This window comes from Amia ocellicauda, chromosome 7, assembly GCF_036373705.1.
Source record: "Amia ocellicauda isolate fAmiCal2 chromosome 7, fAmiCal2.hap1, whole genome shotgun sequence".
In the NCBI taxonomy this organism is placed as follows: Eukaryota; Metazoa; Chordata; class Actinopteri; order Amiiformes; family Amiidae; genus Amia; species Amia ocellicauda.
The window spans coordinates 17,117,140-17,142,523 of record NC_089856.1 but is presented as its reverse complement, the minus strand read 5'-3'; the positions used below and the strand labels follow the sequence as shown (position 1 = coordinate 17,142,523).

Below are 25,384 nucleotides of genomic sequence, written 5' to 3'. Positions count from 1 at the left end.
CCTGAGCTGCATGAAGCAGTGCTTAAAAGTGTTCAACTTAATACTCCATTCCAGCTGCTTCCCTGACACCTGGAACCAAGGACTTACATGCCAAATTTATAAAAGTTAAGACAAATTGGACCCCAATAACTGTGTGAGCAGTAACCCGGGGAAGGTGTTCTGCATTATCCTCAATTCCCAGATACTGGCCTTCCTTACCAAGCACAGTGTCCTGTAGCCTCGGTTCGACTGGCTTAAGCGTCGGTGCCGTGCCATGCCATACCGTGCCGGACACGTCCCAGATATTTTTTTGTAAAACCAGGCCATTGTGAAGTCCATCCCCTCTTATGGGAGAAGCAGAGTGATTGTGGGTTTGGTTTGTGTTTTGTTTTAAAAACAAAGACTTTTGTGCCTATTTTATTAGACTTCCATGCAGGAAGTGCTGGAACCCTATTGTTATTGTTAGGATTATTAGGGGGGCAAGCAATGAAGTTTGCTTCGTTACCTTTTGTAATTGGTCGGACTATTATTATTACTCCGCCAAGTAACTTGCATATATTTCAAATGGCCATAAAATGAAAACTACAGTACAGAATCTCACCAAATTTGGTATGCTGGTAGATGCCTATATGACCTTGTCCCTCAAGAAATTGGAGGTCATATGCCTTATCATTTGGTGCCAATATTGGATTAATGATTCTTCTCCAGAATCACTAATGTGATGTGAAATTCAACAAGCTTTCAGCAGGATTTGATCACAAGAACTCAGATACATGCAGGTGTTGACATACTCAAGATACAAGAACATCTCTTACTTAATCTTGTATGTCATACCTTGACCCACTGTGCCACTGTAGAGCTTGCTATTAAAGCTTGGATTTATAATAGAGTACATTTATGAAGCGATACATGTTATATATTCATGTGGACCTGAAAAAGAGAGGGAGCTGTACTACCAATACAAATGTAACTAATAGTAATTTTTACAAATATTGAAATAGTTAACAATAGGTTATATTGTCTATGTATTCATTGTAAGAATGAAAAAGACTTTAGTTAATGTACTATACTGCAGAGTACAAAAAATATCTTGTAATATATATGAATAACATATCACACTCATAAATGGTGACTCATATTAGAAAAGATAAAGTTATGATCTAAGTACTCCCTTCTCACAGGCATAGGATAGTTTTGAGATACATCACTTAAGTTGGATATGGCTCAGACATTAAGGTCACTGCACTATAGCACAGGAGATCCAGGTTTGAGTCCCACCATGGCCAGAACTGAAAAGTATGTTAAACATGATATACTCCTACAGATGTGTTTGGCTGCTTATAGCTTTATTAGTTTCAATATTCATATACTAGTATTATCATATTATAGCAGTTCTGAAAACATATTCTGCAGTCTGGACTATTTGGTGTTGTGGTTAGATCACTGCACTGTGGTGTGTGAGACCTGTGTTCAAATCTCATCATAGCTGAAACCCTAAAGTCTGTTAAATATGCCATATCCCTCCACATATGCTTGGCCCCCTACATTGTTGCTTGCAGCCATATTTATTAGACTTCCAGGTCCAGGATGCCTGGAAGCCTATTATAGTTGTAAGGATTTTTATTATTATTAGGCTTCCAGGTCCAGGGTCCTGTTTCAGAAAGCGGGTTTAGTGAAAACTCAGTTAGTTGACTCAGAGTTGAAGGAAACTCTGGGTTTTCGGTTTCACAAAGCCAGTTCAGCTCAACTCTGAGTCACTTACTATGGCAACATAATCTGTGAAGCTAACCTGCTCGCTGGCATGTTTTCTTCAACTAACCCGGAGTTTCTCCTCCTCTCTAGCTGCAGCCTGCAGAGTGAAGGAGGTGTCAGACATGGCATGTCCTTTTCTTGACGAGCCAGTTGATATTGAAGCACAAGTACTCCGCAGAAATCTCCGTCGGGAGAGGGTGATCAGACCCAGCTTGGATGTTTTATCATTCCCTGATGATTATCTGTTTGAGCGTTACCGTTTTTCTGCACAATTGATCATTCATCTGAACAACATCCTCAGCCCTCATATTGTTCACATGACACATCATGGACATGCTCTCAGTTCGGAACAAATTCTTTGTGTTGCACTTTTGCGTTTTTTTGCCAACGGGAGTTTTCTATATAACATTGGCAATGCTGAGCATATTTCCAAGGCCACCGTCTGTCAGGCTGTCAGAAATGTGACTCTTGCACTGAAATGTTTACTGTACACTTTTGTTCCCAAGTCACAGACCCACAAGACTCATCAAAGAAGAATTCCACAGAATTGTAGGTATCAGTCTAAGCAATAATTAATGTATTAAGTATGAAGCTTTGAGACTTGAAGCACTAATCAGTTAATGTTATATATTTTAGGGTTTCCAGGTGTGATTGGCTGCATAGATGGCACTCATATTCCTGTCACAGCTCCTTCAGTAAATGAAGGAGATTATGTGAATAGGAAGTCACAGCATTAATGTGCAGGTAAGCCTAATAATAGCCTTTAGCTTTCCAGATGAAAGATACTTCACAATACAGCTACTGCAACTAATTACTTAATGCACTGTGAAGATCATATGTGATACAGCTCACATCATCAGCAACATGGAAGCAAAGTGGCCTGGGTCTGTGCATGACTCGTGAATATTTCGTGAGTGTACACTGAGCGCTAAATTTGACTGTGGTGAGATTATATACATAGCTATATCCTATTATAATCAATATTTTGTTTCCTCCTATTGCAACTGAAAATTTAAACTGTATCCTTGTATTATCATAAGAGAGTTCGATGGTTACCAGCTTGGTGACAGAGGGTACCCCTGCCAGCCCTATTTGCTGACCCTTTACCCTGATCCTGAGCCCGGCCCGCAGCAATGTTATAACTTGGATGAATGCGGGACACGAGCCAGGGTAGAGATGATCATTGGGATGCACAAGGCCCGGTTCCAATGCCTTCGTAGGCTCGGGGTCACCCCAGAAAGGGCATGTGACATTATTGTGGCATGTGTGATTCTCCACAACATTGCCACAATTAGAGGAGAACAATGTCCGACTCAACCACTGAACGATCCTGATAACGATCCTGACCACCCCGCTGAAGCATGAGATGGAAGAGCAGTCAGAGACACAATATGCTACCATCATTTCTGATTGACCCATCACCTCCCCAGTGTCAAATAAAGACAATATGCCTTTCTGTTTATGAAGCCTTCTTTATTTCCTGCAAGTACAAATGCAGTATAGTAGTTCATTTTTTTATGTTGTTCAAACAAGTAAAATCATCCACCTGTGTGCAGCTCACCCACCTTTAACTGATGTTCCAGTAGTTGTATTTCTATTTTTCTATTTTACACACACACACACACACATATATATATATATATATATATATATGTTGAATAAGTGGAACATTCGAGATAAAACTTAACGATTAATTATCACACACGTCAGCTCACGTCCTTTTGCTGCTGCTACTGTATTGATTTTTTTTCTTAAATATATACTCATATTCTGCATACGCAGTAATTAATATGTCTATCTCCACTTGTGAGACGTAGGAGGTTCGAGCCCTTTTTCTCCTGTTGCCATGGTGAATCGTGTTATCTGCGTTCTATTGATGAGGGCTTTTAATCTCCTCATGCACGCGCTATACTCAGGGTTACCTTAACTCAGAGTTGATTGAACTACTTGTTATCATGTGTCCTGAAACCGAAAACTCTTGAGTTTGACAGCTCAGAGTTAGTCAACACAGAGTTAAGGTTCCAACTCAGAGTTTGTTAAGCCTGCTTTCTGAAACAGGTTATTAGACTTCCATGCACGAAGTGTAAATGTAAATTCATAAAAAAAAGATTTATAAAACTAAATTTGTCTGTACTTTCACAAACTTCATCTAATCCACTTAAATAGCACATCTCTCAATCACAGATAATGCCACCACTTGTAGGGACTTCCAGTGGAGACCACATACTCTGTAACTCAACTATCATGCCAAGCTTGCAAGGATTTCTAGTACAGTCTACATACTCTGAAACTCAACCATCAAGCCAAGCCTTCAGCAGGATTCAGTCACAAGAACTCGGACACATGCAGGTGTTGACATATACAAGATACAAGAACATCTCATACTCTTGCATGTCATGCCTTTACCCACTGCGCCACTGGGGCGCTTGTTATTAAGGCTTGGATTTATACATTTACATTTACAGTACATTCATGAAGTGATATATGTTATACATTTATGTGGACCTGAAAAAGAGAGGGAGCTGTACTACCAATACAAATTTAACTAATAATAATCTTTACAAATATTGAAATAGTTAACAAATAGTTAATATTGTCTATGTTTTCATTGTAAGAATGAAAAAGACTTTAGTTAATGTAGTATATTGCAGAGTACAAACAATATATTGTAATATATATGGATAACATATCACACTCATATTATAAATATTAATATTACACACTATTCCACCACAATATTACACATATTATATCACATACATCACATACTATATCACACTCATATTATAAACAATGAAGTTATGATCGAAGTACTCCCTTCTCACAGGCATAGGATAGTTTTGTGATTTATTGGTTGAGTTAGATATGGCTCAGACAGTAAGGTCACTGCACTGTGGCACAGAAGACCTGAGTTTGTATATAAACTGAAAAGTATGTTAAACATGATATAATCCTACAGATGTGTTTGGCTGCTTATAGCTTTATTAGTTTCAATATTCATGTACTAGCATTATCATATTGTAGCAGTTCTGAAGACATATTATGAAGCCTGAGCCATTTGGCGTTGTGATTAGATCACTGCACTGTGTTGTGTTAGACCTGGGTTTGAATCTCATCATGCCTGAAACACTACAGTCTGTTAAATATGCCAAATCTATCCACATGTGCTTGGTCCCCTACATCGCTGCTTGCAGCTATATTTAATATTAGGCTTCCATGCACGAAGTGCTGGAAGCCTATTGTTTTTGTTAGGATTTGTATTATTATTATTATTATTATATATTTTTTCTTCCTCCAAAACTTCTAATGCCCCTAAAACACTCATACACGCATGAAAACTCACGAAACTAGCAAGTGTTGTAGACACATCTTATACCTACAAATGCAGTGAAAACTACACGTGTCGGTCACATGGTGCCGCCGCCATGTTGCGATGAGTGTCGAAATTGTGAAATGATACAAAAATCTTCTTCACCAAAACCAACGGACACAATGCATATGCCACTTCATACGCATGCATACCTTATGGCCTACTGTTACACTTGTTCATCAGAAGTTCCTCGGTCTCACGCTTTGTCCACCAGGCTGCGTTTTCTGATTCAAGCTTTGGTGCCTTCTACTCCAAGACACTTATTCCCACTGTGCCACAAATTGGTATGCATGACAGTACTACAGAGTACTACCAAGGTTGTTAAAGGTGAGTTGCCCCAGTAAAAAACATGGGTGCTGTGGGCCAATGAAAAAAAACGTACGCGTCGCTTCAGACAAGTTACACATTTCCTGGACACTGGAATGCAGTACACACATGAAACTCTGCAAATGCGTGTATGCCTCTGCCATGAAGAGAAAACCAGAGAATGAAGTTTGTGGGGTACACGGTTTAGTCATAATGTTGGATTTAACATAAATCCGCGTGCAAATATGAAAATGGCTACTACTCCAGAATGATAAAGCCCAGTGCCCTGAAACTGTGCATGTATTACATAGATACTGCAATCTATCAAATGTGCAAAAGGCAAGTGACTGCATGCAAAAACAAGGCAGCCACAAGCAAATGACTGAGCACGTATGCAAAATACGCGTATTTATAAAAGCATGAACTTTGACCCCAGAAAAAACCCATGAGCCATATTCAAAAACTCACCAAACTTGGTACAATAATCAATTACAATGTTTTGCTTGATTGTGGTGAGTTTTGTCCCAAAGGTGACACGGTGCACTGGTACCGATACTGAAGGCCATGTCACATGCAGCATTGAATATCTACAGCATAGTTAAGCCTACAGTGCTTACATTTTCAGTGATTAACACTAGTACAAACATCTGTCAAAGTTGAAAAAGCCAAGTTGATTGGACAAAAAACATGGCTGCTATACACCAATGAAAAAGACAGCCTCAACCATATACTGACATTCGTTATGTAGACCTCTACCTCCATCATGAGGACAAACTTGGAAATTGCTTCCTGTATCTTCAATGCAGAAAACTTGAAACTTTCAAATGTCCATAAAACACTTATACATGCATGAAAACTCATGAAACTCGCAAGTGTTGTAGAAACGACTTATACCTACAAATGCAGTGAAAACTTCACATGCTGGTGTCATGGTGTTGCTAAATATTGTGATAGGAATCTAAATTGTGAAATGAAACAAAAATCTTCTTCTCGAAAACCTAATGGCACATGCATATGCCACTTCATACACATGCAAACCTTATGCCACACTATTACGCTTGTTCATCAGAAGTTCCCCAGGTGCACGCTTTGTCAGCCATGTAACATTCTCTGATTCCAGCTTTGGTGCCTTCTAATCCATGCCACTTATACCCACTGTGACACAAATTGGCATGCATGACACTAGTACAGAGTCCTACCAGGAGTGTTAAAGGCTAGTTGTCGCAGTGAAAACCATGGGTGCTGTGGGCCAATGAAATAAAACGTATGCGTCGCTTCAGACAAGTATCACATTACCTCTACACTGGAATACAGTATGCACATGAAACTCAGCACCTATGTCTATGTCTGTGCATTGAACATAAAACCTGATAATTAAGTTTGTGAGGTATACGGTTAAGCTGAAAATTAAGACAGCTACTACTCCGGAACCCTAAAGCCCAGTGCCCTGAAACTTTGCATGTATAACATAGACACTGCATTCTATCACATCTGCAAGAGACAAGTGACTGTGTTCAACAATATGGCAGCCAAAAGAAAATGACTGTGCACAAATGCAAAATACATATATTTATAGAAGCATGAAATTGACCCCAGAAAAACCTATCAGCAAAATTCATAAACTCTCCAAATTATGTTACAATATGTCACTTATGACAGCAAATATCTTCAGAACTATACCCTAATGAACTTAAATTGTCAGTGATTAAACTAGTAGAAAGATCTGTCAAAGTTGATGAAGCCAAGTTGATAGGACACAAAATCTGGCTGCTGTACACTAACCAACATGAAAGCTTCACATGTCAGTGATATCATGACATTCCTTATGTAGACCTCTACCTCTATCATGTGGCCAAACTTGAGACTTGCATTAAACATTTTAAATGATGCAATAATGAAAACATCACATATATGCTAGAATTAAGAGAAAAATACAATGGTACCTTACATAATTGATGCATGCAATCAAGAAATGAATATTATGCTTCACTGACATTGAAATACACACTTCAAGTGACAAAAGATTTATAACCACAAATGTATACTACATTGGATTGAAATTGAAAATTACACATTTAATAACACATGCATTTAAACTACAAATGCCTGCTAAAATCTGAAACCTACTGATACAACATGGAAGCCTTAAACGTTGCATGCAACTTCTAGTTATTATTATTTTATTTTGTTTCCTTCCGCCAAAACTTCAATGGCCCTAAGACGCTCATACATGCATTAAAACTCACGAAACTCGAAAGTGTTGTAGACACAACTAATACCTACAAATGCAGTGAAAACTACACGTGTCGGTCACATGGTGCCGCCGCCATGTTGTGATTAGAGGCAAAATTGTGAAATGCTACAAAAAATTTCTTCTCCAAAACCAACGGACACATGCATATGCCACTTCATACACATGCATACCTTATGGCCTACTGTTACACTTGTTCATCAGAAGTTGCTCGGTCTCACGCTTTGTCCGCCAGGCTGAATTTTCTGATTCAAGTTTTGGTGCCTTCTACTCCATGCCACTTATACCCACTGTGCCACAAACTGGTATGCATGACTCTACTACAGAGTACTACCAAGGTTGTTAAAGGCGAGTTGCCCCAGTGAAAAACATGGGTGCTGTGGGCCAATGAAAAAAAACTTACACGCCGCTTCAGACAAGTTACACATTTCCTGCACACTAGAATGCAGTACACACATGAAACTCTGCACATGCGTGTATGCCTCTGCCTTGAAGAGAAAACCAGAGAATGAAGTTGGTGAGGTACACGGTTTAGCCGTAATGTTGGATTTAACATGAATCCGCGTGCGAATATGAAAATGGCTACTACTCCGGAACGATAAATCCCAGTGCCCTGAAACTGTGCATGTGTTTTATAGATAGTGCAATCTATCAAATGTGCAAGAGGCAAGTGACTGCATACAAAAACATGGCAGCCACAAGCAAATGACTGAGCACATATGCAAAATACGCGTATTTATAAAAGCATGAATTTTGACCCCAGAAAAAAACCATGAGCCATATTCAAAAACTCACCAAACTTGGTACAATAATCAATTACAATGTTATGCTTGATTGTGGTGAGTTCTGTCACCAATGGTGACACGGCGCGCTTGTTCAGATGATGAAGACTATGTCACATGCAATAGTGAATATCTACAGAACAGTGAATCCTAAGGTGCTTACATTTTCAGTGATTAACACTAGTACAAACATCTGTCAAAGTTGAAAAAGCCAAGTTGATTGGACAAAAAACATGGCTGCTATACACCTATGAAAATGACAGCCTCAACCATATACTGACGTTCGTTATGTAGACCTCTACCTCCACCATGAGGACAAACTTGGAAATTGCATTCTGTATCTTCAATGCAGAAAACTTGAAACTTTCAAATGTCCATAAAACGCTTATACATGCATGAAAACTGATGAAACTCACAAGTGTTGTAGAAACCACTTATACCTACAAATGCAGTGAAAACTGCACATACTAGTGTCATAGTGTTGCTAAACATTGTGATAGGAATCTAAATTGTGAAATGCAACAGAAATCTTCTTCTCCAAAACCTATTGACACTTCATACACATGCATACCTCATGCTCCACTATCACGCTTGTTCATCAGAAGTTCCCTGGGAGCATGCATTGTCCACCATGTAGCATTCTCTGATTCCAGCTTTGGTGTCTTCTTATACATGCCACTTATACCCACTGTGACACAAATTGGCATGCATGATACTAGTACAGAGTCCTACCAAGGGTGTTAAAGGCTAGTTGCCCCAGTGAAAAACATGGGTGCTGTGGGCCAATTAAAAAAAGTGTATGTTTCGCTTCAGACAAGTATCACATTACCTCTACACTGGAATGCAGTACACAGATGATACTCAGCACATGTGTGTATGCCTCTGCCTTGAAGAGAAAACCAGAGAATTAAGTTTGTGGGGTACACGGTTTAGCCATAATGTTGGATTTAACATGAATCTGGCTACTATTACAGAATGATAAAGCCCAGTGCCCTGAAATTGTGCATGTGTTACATAGACACTGCAATCTATCAAATGTGCAAGAGGCAAGTGACTGCGTGCAAAAACATGGCAACCACAAGCAAATGACTGAGCACATATGCAAAATACACGTATTTATAAAAGCATGAACTTTGACCCCAGAAAAAACCCATGAGCCATATTCAAAAACTCACCAAATTGTGTTACATTATGTCACTTATAACAGCAAATATATTCAGAATTATAGCCTAATGAACTTAAATTTTTAGTGATTAAACTAGTAGAAAGATATGTCAAAGTTGATGAAGAGAAGTTGATAGGACACAGAACCTGGCTGCTGTACACCAACCAAAATGAAAGCTTCACATGTCAGCCATGTCATGACATTCCTTATGTAGACCTCTACCTCCATCATTTGGCCAAACTTGGGAATTGCATTCTGCATCTTTAATTAAACAATGAAAACTTCACATATATGCTAGAATTAAATGAAAAATACAATGCTACCTTACAAAACTGATGCATGCAATCAAGAAATTAATATATTATACTTCACTGACAATGAAATACACACTTCAAGTGACAAAAGATTGAAAACCTCAAATCTATACTACATTGGATTAGAATAGAAAATGTAATAAAACATGCATTTAAACTACAAATGCCTGCTCAAATCTGAAACCTACTGATGCAACATGGAAGCCTTAAAAGTTGCATGCAACTTCTAGTTAATATTATTATACTGATTTTGTTTTCTCTTTCATCAGAATATGTTCAAATGCTTATAACTTTTGAACCGATGTCTAAAAAGTCACCAAATTTGGCATGGGTGTAGGAGTCTATGGCATGGTCACTCGATCACAAAATGGCGGCATAATGTAACATGGTTTGGTAGCCATCTTCATTGTAGTCATAACAGAAAAATACAGTTTTCAAACATAGTTTTCTCAGGAACAGTAAAGAGTTGAGCTATGAGACTTATTGTACATACTGCACTTATGTTAATACTTGATTTGGCAATTTCCAAAAATGTATAAATCACACGATGTGCAACCATCTTGCCACGAGTGAAAACACTTAAGCCTCGATTTATAATAAACCCTTAAACTGGTTGATGTGTGCTTTGGTATACAATATCTTTGCAAAGATATTGTATACCAAAGCACACATCAGCCAGTTTAAGGGTTTATGCTATTGTTTACCATAGTACGTACACAGTCCATAGAACACAGTCCATGGACTGTAATGTAATTGTATACTAAAGCACACATCAGCCAGTTTAAGGGTTTATGCCATTGTTTACCATATACCATATTATGTACGATCAGTCACTTCAACACGAAAAGAATGTAAAGTATTAGTTTAAACACACAGACATTTCTGCATGCAGATACAAATACTGCCAACTGAGATTTGTTTATAGTGAGGGATTGTTTAAGCTGTAGAGAAACCGGGAAGACAAGTGAGAAACCGAATGTGAAACTAAAAATATAATGTGATTTACAACACAGAAATACATGTTATTAAAATAATATATTAAGATGAACAGTGGTAAAATGTCAATGAAACTGCTCAATCTGTAGAGCTAGGTTGTTGCTTTCAATTGAAAGTCATTTCAAACTGAGATCACAATGAGTGTATGACTTCCTGTTAATATAATGTTAACGATGCAACACGGGGGGAACGACTTGAAATCGTAACTTATGGTGACATGTTATATACTCAACTGTGCAGAAACGCTGGCTCTATGCAGTGGATTTGAAAGGGTGAACATAAGACCTGTACTATGTGAGCTACACCCCAGAAAAAGGGACATACTCGGTCAGGCACAATAGTAAAAACGAATTGCTGCTATTTGATCCTTAGTGATATACTTTGCTTTTCCAGCTCTAAATATATATAACGCACACATCAGAAATCAATGTGATAACTAAATGAAACACCAGGTATGCAACTAAATAAGCTTAAGAAGGTAACTGCAAATTGAAGAGCAGCAGCAATCTTAAGCTACTTAAATGGTTAGATTGTGTTTTAAAGTAAACAAAATGAAACTTAGAGAATCAAGTGTTTACTAATATATTATGATATTAGAGGTATTAGAACATAAGAAGAACATAAGAAAGTTTACAAACGGGAGGAGGCCATTCGACTCATTATGCTCGTTTGGTTTCCATTAATAACTAAATGATCCAAGGATCCTATCCAGTCTATTTTAAAATGTTCCCATTTTTCAGCATCTACCACATTGCTGGGGAGTTTGTTCCAGATTGTGACTACTCTCTGTGTAAATAAGCATCTCCTGTTTTTTGTCTTAAATGCCTTGAAGCCCAATTTCCATTTGTGTCCCTGGGTGCGTGTGACCCTGCTGATCTGGAAAAGCTCCTCTGGTTTGATGTGGTCGATGCCCTTCATGATTTTGAAGACTTGGATCAAGTCCCCACGTAGTCTCCTCTGTTCCAGGGTGAAAAGGTTCAGTTCCCTCAGTCTCTCCGAGTAGGACATTCCCTTCAGACCTGGAATAAGTCTGGTTGCTCGACACTTTCTGTTTCCTATACATCAACCAGTTCATAATCCATTTACTTACATTACCCTGAATGCCTACAGCTTCCAGTTTGAGGATCAGTCTTTGGTGTGGAACCTTATCAAAAGCTTTCTGAAAATCTAAGTATATCATATCATATGCTTTCACATGATCTACAGCTGCAGTTGCGTGTTCAATTCTAATAAAGTAGGAAGATATGATCTGCCTCGTCTAAACCCATGTTGACTATCTCCAAGAATATGGTTTTCATTAAGATGCTCCTCTATTTTCTGTCTAATCATTTTCTCCAACATTTTACAGGTGATGCAGGTGAGACTGATTGGCCTGTCATTTCTTGGCTCAGTTTTGTCCCCTTTGTGGATTGGTATGACATTTGCTGTCTTCCAGTCAGTTGGCACATCCCCTGTTCTAAGTGTCATTTGGAATATTTGACTTGGCGGCCTATACATAATTTCCCTCATTTCTTTAAGTACTGTTGGAAATATACCATCTGGCCCAGGTGATTTGTTTGTTTTTAATTCTGCTAGTGCCTTTAGTAACTCCTCCTCATTTATCCTGATCTCTCTCAGGATTTGCCTGGACTGATTGTTAACCTGTGGCATGTTATCTGTCTTTTCTTTTGTAAAAACCTCAGTGAAATACTCATTTCATACACTATACAACATTTTCTTCCTCTTGATATTTTTTTGCATACCTCTATTAAACCATTTTGGCCGCTGTTTTCTGGTCCTCAATTTGCTAAGTTTTGGTACAAATTTCTCCTCAGCCTCAAGTATATTCTTAAAATATAACCATCCATTTTCAACTGAATCTGTATCCAGGGTGCTCCAGTCTATCTCTTCTAAGTGTCGCCTTATACGATTGAGCGATCGAGTGAGACAGCGGACGTGCGGACGTGACAGGGAGTCTCTGCGCCTCTGAAGCGCAGCAAGAGCAACAACAACAGCGACCCACACAGGAGCGCCTGCACCGCGGATCTGCCTCCGAGAAGAGAAGCAAAAACAACAGCGGCACACAAAAGGGGAGTACTGCTAATATGTCTTTTTCTAACGCCATTTACTGTTTGTCGTGCAGCATGTTTACCATGGTTAGATCCGCCGACCAAAATGATAATTTTACTTGCACAAAATGCGTAGTTAATAAGGAGTTGGCGGAACGAGTACGCGTGTTGGAGGAGCACGTAGATACTCTTAGAAAAATAAAAGAGGCCGAGAATTGGCTTGACTCCGTTTGTAGAAACACGGATTCGTCCTCTGTAGTCAGCGATAGGCCCACGCCGGCGGCTGCGCAGTCACAGCAGGATCGCTGGGTCTCGGTAAAGAGAGGCTCTAGAAGCACGAAATCAAGAGCTAGAGCTCCGGCGCGCCAGTCTCCCATTCGGACCGTGAACAGATTTGAACCCCTCGGCGGCGCGTCTGCTGAGAAGGTGCTCATTATTGGAGACTCCATAGTTAGAAATATAAAGATTGTGTCACAAGCAGAAGAAGTAAAATGCCTCCCGAGAGCCAGAGTCTCTGACATCGAAGCTAAATTGGACGAATTGCCAGGCGGCAAAGTTTCTACTCTGGTTATTCACGCTGGCAGTAACTATATTAGACGTAGACAATCATAGATTTAAAAAAGAAATTTTACATCGTTATGCAAAACAGCGAAAAAACGATGTCAGAATATAATTGTCTCTGGCCCACTACCAACATTACACAGAGGGGATGAGGCCTTCAGCAGGCTGTCCTCTCTAAATAGCTGGTTGAAAAGCTGGTGTGCATCAAATAATTTCGTTTTTGTGAACAATTGGGATTGTTTTTGGGAAAGGCCTGGCTTATACAGAAGAGATGGGCTCCATCCGAGCTGGAGAGGAGCACTAATGTTATCTGATAATATAGCTAGTTGTTTAAAAACGTGACTCCTCAGAGCACCTTGTCAGGCTGCAGGCTCACAGTCCTACACTGCAGTCTGCCTGTAACTCCCAGCATAGCCTGACCCCTAGATCCTAGATCCCTGCCTGGGGGCATCCAATAAAGTACATAGTCCTGAGATTAAATCTTATACAAACAAAATTAATAGTTATCCTATTAAAACAGTAATTTGTCATAGGCTTGGATGTATTCCTTCCTCTCGGGGATCTAATAAAAGTTAAAACTACAAGACAGAAATTACCTGCTCACATTACTCCTCCCATGTATAAGCTTGCAGTCTTAAACATCCGCTCACTACCTAGCAAAGCAGCCTTAATAAATGACACCATAACTGACACACACACAGATGTGCTCACCTTGACTGAGACCTGGTTAAGACCAGACGACACTATTCCATTAGTAGAAGCCTCCCCTAATGACTACTCTTACTGCCAGAAGGCCCGTGCAAGGGGCTGGCCACCATCTACCATACAGACCTGCGCCTGTCTACTAAGCCATTAGACAGCTTCACATCTTTTGAAATTCACCAGGTAGAATTTAGGCTTAATCCACCTCTTCAGTTTATAGCTATTTATAGGCCACCAGGCCCCTATTCATTTTTTATGACCAAATTTAGCAATCTCTTATCTGACTTAGCCATACATTATGATAAACTCATTATTTTGGGGGACTTTAACATACATATTGACATTAAAGATGACCCCCTCACTGTTAATTTCTTGTCCCTATTGGAGTCTGTAGGCTTCACTCAGCATGTTTCTGGACCCACACATCGTCACAATCACACACTAGATCTAGTTATTACTCGTGGGGTACAGATTCACAACCTAATAATATCACCCCAAAACCAGACGATTTCCGACCACTGCCTTATTACATTTGAGCTGCCTGGAGTAGAATTAAACACACAGGAGAGGAATATAGAAACTTGCTGCCTAAATCCCACTGCTATTCATAAATTCACTACCCTGTTGCCAAATGCTAGCTTTATCAAAACAGGATCTGCAGATGAATTATTAAATAATTTCAACAATACACTAAGCACTGCTTTAGGTACAGTAGCCCCATTAAGGACACGACAAATTAAACCAACGAAACACTCACCATGGTTTGACGAACACACTCACTCACTCACTCACTCACTCACTCACTCACAGAATGCCGTAGATGTGAGCGTAAATGGAGAGAAACAAAACTAGAGGTCTTCCACATGGCATGGAATGACAGTATAATAAGATACAAGCAGGCCCTGTCCTCTGATAGGTCTGCCTACTACTCCAATTTAATAGAGACACATAAGAATAACCCGCGTTTTCTTTTTAATACAATAGCGACACTTAATAACCAGCAGGTAAAGCCTTCAGAGGTTATCCCCCCCAATTTCACCTGTAGTGACTTCATGGATCATTTCAATAGCAAAGTTAACAGCATTAGAAAACAGATAGAACAGGAAACATACACAGATACTATAGCCGACACATGCAGTCCTTCACAGCCGCTGCCTACCTTGGACTCGTTTAACGTAGTAAATCACCAGGAATTGGTCTCCTTAATTACTAAAATGAAAACAACAACCTCCGCACTAGACACTATACCCACTAAACTGCTAAAACAATCTCTTCCATTAATTATTCACAGAATACACAATATTATTAATGTCTCTTTATCCTCAGGATCTGTTCCTGATTCATTTAAAATAACTGTAATTAAACCACTTCTTAAGAAACCCAGTGCCGACCCTAACCAACTTAAACACTATCGACCTATCTCAAACCTTCCCTTCCTTTCTAAGGTTCTAGAGAAAGTAGTTGCAAACCAACTGCAAGCTTTTTTTAACCGATAATCATCTTCATGAAGAATTCCAATCAGGCTTCCGTTCCGGCCATAGTACAGAAACGGCCCTGTTGAAAGTATTGAATGATGTGTTTCAGTCCTCCGATGTAGGGCACGCCAGTGTTATTATTTTATTAGACTTAAGTGCGGCTTTTGACACAATCGACCACAAAATCTTGTTACACCGCTTAGAAAACCGTATTGGCCTATCTCGCAATGTGCTTTCATGTTTTAAATCATATCTGTCAAACAGACTCCAATATGTACAGATTAACAAGAACCACTCACGAGGTTAAGTACGGAGTACCACAGGGCTCAGTCCTCGGACCTATACTTTTTTCATTATACATGCTCCCTTTAGGTGATATCATTCGACGACACACAATTATATGTCAGTAAATCCTAACAACACCATAGACCTAGAAAAACTAATGTGCTGTCTGTCTGAGATTAAAACAAAAACAATTCTTATGCTTAATTCTGACAAAACAGAAGTCATAATTTTAGGAGACAAAAAACAAACTGTTCATCATGCACTAACAAAACTGAGTAATGATAACTTTAATTTCTCCCCTAAGGAGATGGCACAAAACCTGGGTGTCGTCTGTTGAATCACACATTCAGAATGTGTCGAGATCTTCCTTCCTCCAGCTTAGAAACATTGCTAGACTAAGACAATTCCTCTCGTTACAGGACACTGAGAAATTGATATACGCATTTGTTACATCTAGATTGGATTACTGCAATGCCATTCTGTCAGGCAGCACAAACAGAGCTATTTCTGCACTTCAGTTGCTGCAAGAATCCTAACAAAAACAAAAAAACATGAACACATCACTCCAGTATTGGCTTCTCTTCACTGGCTACCCGTGCACTACAGGATAGACTTTAAAGTGCTCTTATTAACATTTAAAGCACTAAAGGGACTGGCAACTCCCTACCTAAAGGATCTCCTTATTGAATACACTCCAGGTCAGCCATTGAGATCACAGGAAGCCGGTTACTTAGCGCTCCCTAAAATACACAAGAAAAGCGCAGGTGGTAGAGCATTCAGTTATAGGGCCCCGAAGCTGTGGAACGATCTTCCAGCCAATGTAAGAGATGCCCCCTCTGTCTTAGCCTTTAAATCACGGCTGAAGACTCATCTGTTTAGTCTCCGTTTTTCTAGCCCATACTGCCGCCGATGTGCCATGGACATGCAATTGCACAACTGTCTTTGGAAATGTCCTGCACTGCATGACCAGTATCTGAGCACGACTGCCCTCTTGTCTTCCAGCAACAGCCTCCTCTGAGGGTCCAACAAGGCACCTCGTCCCCCACCATGGAAGTCTGATGAGGCACAACCCATCCCAGAAGCACCTCACCACGGAGGGTCAACGGGGCATTCACACCCAAGGTTTGACGAGCCATCGCAACCCAAAGCCTGTTGATGGTCCAAACCCTCCACCCCCGATGGCCAGCGAGAGGCCTCCTCCAGAGGGAAGAGCACAGCCAGCAACACCGATCAAGAACTTTCTGATCTCCTTGCTGCTGTAATAACTATACTGCCTGGAGGGGAGGCAACCATTAGGCCTAGGCCCTAAGCCGTGGACCCCCAGAGATTCATTTTCTCCTACATGCCATCCATAGGAGTTTTTTCCGTGCCTAAATGGTTTATTTACTTAAATGTTCACTAACTTTATTCAAGATCATGTAAAATATTTACAGGTCTATATTTGATTTCATTGTATTTATGTTTTTTATTTTTCTATACGTTTGTTGTATGTTTACCAGTCTGTAAAGCACTCTGTGGCTACCCTGCGAAGGGCGCTATACAAATAAAAATTGATTGATTGATTGATTGATACCTTCAAGGTTTGCTTTTCTGAAATTGTAGACCATTGTTTTAGACTTGGGCCTTGTTTTTTGAAAGAATGCCTCAAAGCTAACCATGTTGTGATCACAATTTGCCATTGTTCTCTAACTAGTGTCCCTCTGACTCTTATCTTGGTCATTTGAAAAGATCAAGTCAATGCATGCACTCTCCCTGGTTGGTTCCCTGACAAATTTAGTTAGAAAGCAGTCATTTACCATCTCAACCATCTCTATTTCTGCCTCTGTAGTCTCAACCGGGCTTTCCCAGTCTATGTTTGGGAAATTGAAATCCCCCATTATAACAGCCACATCCTTGCTACATGCAGTCCTGATTACACTGTACAATGCAACATCTTGCTGAATATCTGAGTTGGGTGGTCTGTAACACACTCCTACCACTAATCCTCCACATCTCTTGTCCAAAAGTTTCACCCACAAAGAGTCTGTTCCGTTACTGGGATTTAATTTTAGTTCTTCTGCCTCAATGTCATTTTTCACATATAATGATACCCCACCTCCTCTTCGATTTTGTCTATCTCTCCTAAACTGTGTGTATCCTTCTAACCTGTATTCATCCCCATTGTTTTCTGTAAGCCATGTTTCCATCACACCTACAACATCATAGTCACATGCCAGCACTGTGGCTTCTAAGTCCAACATCTTGTTCCTTATACTCCTGGCATTGAGGTACAAACATTTCAGGACTTTCCTACTAGTGGGTTCCCTTTGTTTTCTTTCCTTAGAGGAACATCTCCCATTGTCAGAGCTCCCTGCCTCCCTGTATTGATGGTATTACTAATGTAATTAAATTGATATATTTAAATCAAATACGTGTAGTTGGTTTCTTGAGATTGTAACTGCCTTCTACGTTAAAATATTTGACCACAAGAGGGGGAACTTGACCATGAATACTCTGCTTACCAAAACCAACTAAAAACTGTTGTCAACATGTGTCTTCATCTGATTCATATTTTTATGAGTCTGAAACCATACATTTCTTGACTGCAAGCACCTGGAAGCCTCAAAAGTTGCCTGCAACTTCTAGTTAGGCTTCCATGTCCAGGATGCCTGGAAGCCTATTGTTGTTGTAAGGATTTTTATTATTATTATTATTAGGCTTCCAGGTCCATGATGCCTGGAAGCCTATTGTTGTTGTAAGGATTTGTATTATTATTATTATTATTATTATTATTATTATTATTATTATTATTACTATTATTATTATTATTATTATTATTATTATTATTAGGCTTCCAGGTCCAGGTTGTTGTAAGGATTTTTATTATTATTATGATTATATTTCTTTTCTTCCACCAGAATATTTTCAAATGCCTATAACTTTTGAACCGCTTGGTGAAAACTCACCAAACTTGGTATGAGTGTAGGGGTCTATGGTATTGTCCCTCGAGTGCAATATGTTGGCCTAAAGTTACATGGTTTGGCAGCCATCTTGAATATAGTCCAAAAAAATTGACTGTTTTCAATCATCTTTTTATCAGCAATGGTAAAGAGTTGAGTTATGAAACTTTTTCTACTTAGTGCGCTTATGTTAATACTTGATTTGGATATAACAGAAAATTGATAAGTCACATGGTGTGCCCACAATGTTCAATTATGCTGAAAACACTTCAGCCTCAACTCCTCATAGACCATTTGACTGGCTGATGTGTGCTTTGGTATATGAAGAGACGTTATTAATGTTTTATATAAACTGTATTATGTTTTATATTAATAATAATAATATGCAGACCAAGCAAAGTAAATGTATTATGGTAGCAACAACCATTTTGCAAGTTGTTCAGGGCATACCCTCTAGACATTCCTGTCAATAATAGAAAGGAACAAACTGCAGAGAGAGAGAGAGGGCCCACAGCTGTTTGTTAAAAGTCTGTTTGTGGACTTAATCTTTTCTCCAGATAGGCAGGAACTGTTTTTGTTAATGAGCGATTGACAGTTGTTAAATAAGATCTGTGGGATCGGACCTTTCCTAGTATATCAAAGGAAGACATCTGTTCTTTGGATCCCACACCTCTTCCGAGGAAGACTACCATGAACATTACAAGGGTCAGAAATCTGACCTCAAGATAACACTCTGGCAAACCCCCAGTGACAGACCCTGGCCACAGACCCACATGCCCTGCAATGTATATAAGGCTGTCCACTTCTGCTGTTCAATAAGTCTCTGCTGAGGTAGAGTTCTTCCATGTCGGGCACCTTCCAGGCCTGGCATGTTAAATAAATACATTTATCATCTATGGATCCAGACTGGGTTCTTCACTTGGTGTCACAAACGAGGATCTGAACTTGCCTCCACTCCTGGGACCAAAATGGGTGAGTATTTTTAATTGTACCACCCTGAATATTTAGATTTGGTCTCGGGATTTTTCGAGGCTCTCACAGTGTAATTTAAAATTGAAGGAGATGCACAGATGATAAATGGCAAATGTGTGATTGTACAGTGAGGGAAAAAAGTATTTGATCCCCTGCTGATTTTGTACGTTTGCCCACTGACAAAGAAATGATCAGTCTATAATTTTAATGGTAGGTGTATTTTAACAGTGAGAGACAGAATAACAACAAAAAAATCCAGAAAAACGCATTTCAAAAAAGTTATCAATTGATTTGCATGTTAATGAGTGAAATAAGTATTTGACCCCTTCGACTTAGTACTTGGTGGCAAAACCCTTGTTGGCAATCACAGAGGTCAGACGTTTCTTGTAGTTGGCCACCAGGTTTGCACACATCTCAGGAGGGATTTTGTCCCACTCCTCTTTGCAGATCCTCTCCAAGTCATTAAGGTTTCAAGACTGATGTTTGGCAACTCGAACCTTCAGCTCCCTCCACCGATTTTCAATGGTTTTAAGGTCTGGAGACTGGCTAGGCCACTCCAGGACCTTAATGTGCTTCTTCTTGAGCCACTCCTTTGTTGCATTGGCTGTGTGTTTTGGGTCACTGTCATGCTGGAATACCCATCCACGACCCATTTTCAATGCCCTGGCTGAGGGAAGGAGGTTCTCACCCAAGATTTGACGGTACATGGCCCCGTCCATCGTCCCTTTGATGCGGTGCAGTTGTCCTTTCCCCTTAGCAGAAAAACACCCCCAAAGCATAATGTTTCCACCTCCATGTTTGACGGTGGGGATGGTGTTCTTGGGGTCATTCCTCCTCCTCCAAACACGGCGAGTTGAGTTGATGCCAAAGAGCTCGATTTTGGTCTCATCTGACCACAACACTTTCACCCAGTTCTCCTCTGAATCATTCAATGTTCATTGGCAATCTTCAGACGGGCCTGTACATGTGCTTTCTTGAGCAGGGGGACCTTGCGGGAGCTGCAGGATTTCAGTCCTTCACGGTGTAGTGTGTTACCAATTGTTTTCTTGGTGACTATGGTCCCAGCTGCCTTGAGATCATTAACAAGATCCTCCCGTGTAGTTCTGGGCTGATTCCTCACCGTTCTCATGATCATTGAAACTCCACGAGGTGAGATCTTACATGGAGCCCCAGACCGAGGGAGACTGACAGTTATTTTGTGTTACTTCCATTTGCGAATAATCGCACCAACTGTTGTCACCTTCTCACCAAGCTGCTTGGCGATGGTCTTGTCTACAATCTTGTCCCTGACAGCCTTGGACAGCTCTTTGGTCTTGGCCATGGTGGAGAGTTTGGAATCTAATTGATTGATTGCTTCTGTGGACAGGTGTCTTTTATACGGGTAACGAGCTGAGATTAGGAGCACTCCCTTTAAGAGAGTGCTCCTAATCTCAGCTCGTTACCTGTATAAAAGACACCTGGGAGTCAGAAATCTTGCTGATTGATAGGGGATCAAATACTTATTTCCCATGCAAATAAATTTATAACTTTTTTGAAATGCGTTTTTCTGGATTTTTTTGTTGTTATTCTGTCTCTCACTGTTAAAATACACCTACCATTACAATTATAGACTGATCATTTATTTGTCAGTGGGCAAACATACAAAATCAGCAGGGGATCAAATACTTTTTTCCCCTCACTGTACAGTGTGTTTGTTATGTATGTTTTGTGTTATTGACTGCGCAGCGGAGGTTCTCAGTGAGGAGAACTCCAGGTTAGACAGATCTGCGGGGAGAGATGCCAAGGGAACTGAGCGGCATTGCAATGCCTACTAAATCCTATGTTATGCAAGGAAATCCTTGTACGCTAAGGCAGTTAGTGGCAGTCAAAGCCAGACGGAACCTGAGGTACAATAAAGTCCAACGATATAGCCCCATCGTTGGCAAAGATAGGATTGGCATAATGGCATTACAATACATGTCTGTATGTGAATTCCTACAAGTTTAAAAATGTTCAACTTAAAATGGTAAAGACTGGTAAAGATTAAAAGATTATTTTAAATAATAATAAGCTTAATAAATAAATAAATAAATAAATGCTCAGGGCTGTTTGAGACACTACAGGGTCATCAAAACACGACACTAATCTAATATATGAATTATCTTTTGAATATCAATGTGTATGTGCTTTGTGTGTTTATGTATATATATAGTCTGAAGGTTATGTAAGGTAAATGTCTGTTTTGTATGCATTGTATTTTTAATATTGTGCAAAGTCCAGAATAAGACTGAGAAGGGAACTAACCAATAATTTCAGAATTATATTTAAAATGATGCAGTTATTGATGTTTTAATAACAGATTAATGAGGATCTAAACATTTAACTGTATACAGAGTGCATAAGGCATCAGAAATAAGAAATTAATAATATATTCTATTAAAAGAATAATGTTAAAGTAATACAAAATATACACTAAATAAATAGATTAATAATAATAATAATAATAATAATAATAATAATAATAATAATAATATTAAATAAATAGTCATGGTGTCCTCTAAGACTCAGAAGGACAAGAATATGTTTGTTAATATATATATATATATATATATATATATATTATGGACAAATTCTGTAAAGTCAAATTAAAGGAAAATGAAAGGCTGAAATCCACAGCAGGAGAATGTAAACAGTATACTGACATATTATAGTCTAATTTTCAGAAAATGTTTCATTATTGGTACATAGCATAAAATACCTGAAATAAAAGTTAAGATTAGACCTTGGATTTAAAATGAGTGACTTAGTTAAAGGGTAAGAATTTTAAAGGATACTGTAGAAATATAAAATTACAAGCATTGAATAAGTCAGCTAAATTAATATTGAATAATTTAAAGGAGACAATTAAAAATAAAAATATTATTAGAATGAGGTTTACAAACCAGAAATAATTTTAAAAAATGTTGAAAATTGAATTAGAGCAAATTTTTGAAATGGGAATCATTATTGAAATCAATTTAAAGGCTTATTTTCTGAAGATATTTTTTTAGGTAAATATCTTAATTCATTAACTCAAATAATGGAGTGACGTGTATAAATAGTAATAATACAAATTGATAAAATATAACAAATTGTCTAGTAAGAAATTAGGAAAAGGAGAAAGAACAGCTGTTAGGATACAGAGCGATGTTTTAAGAGGGTCTGAGCGTTATTGATGAAGGTTTGAGGACGTTGACGAGGGGTTTAAGAATTGATAAGGCTTGGGAAGCTGGAAAATGGGAGTTTGGTATGTGTGAAAGAAATGTGCTGCCACTTTCAGCACGAGAGTTTTTGATGGTGATTGAATGGAATATGAGGGAAAATAAGGAAGTTACTGAAGGTATAACTTAATGTAAAATAAATAAATAATTGACTGAGATATAGTTTAAAGCCTGAAGTCATGAAATTGTATGAAAATAGTCCTTACACTAACAGAAATACCCTATAAATTAGGAAGGGATTCACCCCCCCAGGATAAGAGAGCTGCCTTGTAACTAAATACAAGTGTACTACTACAAACCTAGCAACATTGGCAACAAATAGTAATGTCCTGGGAAATCAAGAATAGCTACATTACTAATGCTAATAATACTGATGTTGATACAGATGAATAGAAGAATAACTACTATTATCTGTGTGAAGGAGAAACGCGTTCCCCTTCCCTAATTACAAACTTGAGTATGCAAATGCATTATAGTCTCTGGTGTTTGTTTGTATATGTATGGGGCTGCACAGAAACAAGTGTAGTTTCTTATTGATATCAGGGTGTATTGTGTATCTATACCTTGAAGAAGCATGTTCAGGAAGATCAGGGATGTGCTTAAAATATGTAAAAACTGTGTGTATTTATTTTTATCTGGCGTTGTACTGGCTGGTTTTAACAACTCTTTCAATGATTAAAGCAAAACGAGCGTATGTTGTCTTGATTACTGGGTGCACACAGGCATTAAGATAACATCGCTTATAACTTGCTATGGGTTACAATGAAAAGGGTTGAGAACTTACTTTGTGTACCTGAGAGCCTGGATGCGCAGTCAGTCAGCTGATGTGGCTACGTGTCGTGGGAGTAAAGGGCAAGCAGGAAGCTCGCATGACCAGAGGAATAGAGGGGTGAACCTATCTTAAAGCATGGTGTGTACATGCATATATATATATATATATATATATATATATATATATATATATATATATATATATATATGTGCTTCAAAGGATATGGTGTGGTCCGAAACTTTTTATCTAGATGTCCCTAACTGTGAATACTCATATAGCTGCTATAAGGCAATGAAAATGGCTATGACTTATTTAACCAGCTATGACGTGATAGTGGTACCGCTCAATGGGAGGAGCTACATACCTATGATGGATATAAGCTCGGCACAGAGCTCATTCAAGGAGAGAGGGAGAGGGGATAGGACAAGATCCTCAGTGTGATAGGAAGTTCCATTTAGCCTGATTATGGATTATCTAAAGTTTTGTGCGATTTGATTTGATTTTTGCCATTCTTCACGAAGTGTTGTTGGAGATACTCTACACTGACCACCCAGACATCCTTACAATCTGTCTTCACAGGAACCAGCAACAATCAATTTCCCTCACATTTATTCCACAGGTTCTCTACCCACATGCCATGACACATCAAAGTGCATATTCTCCCCTCTCACATTGTCCTTCGCTCTTAGTGCTGTGGCCCATAATCCGTCCTCATGGCCACTGATGCCAGTGTGTGTGGACGGACAGGAGGGAGGGGGATGGTGGAAGCATATGCTTACCACACTCTGGTAAAAGTAATAAATTAACTAACTCTGCTGATTCCAATTGACAACAGGAGGGTGGCGATGTCCAGGAATAGACGGACAGATTATTAACAATTCATTTCTGATTGATTTCAGGAGTTGAAAATAACATAATTTTGTCTTTCAGGAAAAGTTGGAGAAAGGCCTGAAGAAACAATATGGAAACAGATTGAAAAGAAACATGAATAATCATACAACTCCAACCTCTTTTAAATCTAAGCGCAATTGAAGGATACAGAGTCTGGTGGGACTCTGGGCATTTCATTAACTATCCTTTCCATAGTTTAATAGAGTGACTACTGGATTGAAAGAATTGTGCTGTTTGGCTGTGTGACTGAAATGTGAAATGATATGTGATGTTTCAATGTGATGTAAGTGGATACACACTGAATAATGCTACTATGATATATTGTATTATAGTATATGGGAATTGAGTAAAAATTGTATGTGATAACAAAGCCAATGCTTTGTAATGAACGAATAATACATATTTGCTCTAGTTAAAAAAGGTTTTATAGCATAATAAGTCTATTTGGTGATAGAATTGGCTTTAGAGCAGTGCCAATTCGGTTATAACTTTTGGGAAATTATAGATGATAATGTTTATGCAAAGATTTGTACAACAGTCATCACAAGGTTTAGTTTTGTATAATAAGGATGGAATGATGTAATC

The 25,384-nt window shown here is 38.9% G+C and overlaps 1 protein-coding gene and 1 pseudogene across 1 annotated transcript in view; one reads left to right on the top strand and one right to left on the bottom strand.

Annotated features, from left to right (window-relative positions):
- The window catches only part of LOC136753003 (SH3 and multiple ankyrin repeat domains protein 1), a 49,135-nt gene that overhangs the window by 3,671 nt on the left and 20,080 nt on the right, over nt 1-25,384 (bottom strand). The gene's annotated exons all lie outside the window — the stretch shown is intronic.
- Nucleotides 1,854-24,612, top strand: LOC136753225 (putative nuclease HARBI1; annotated as a pseudogene).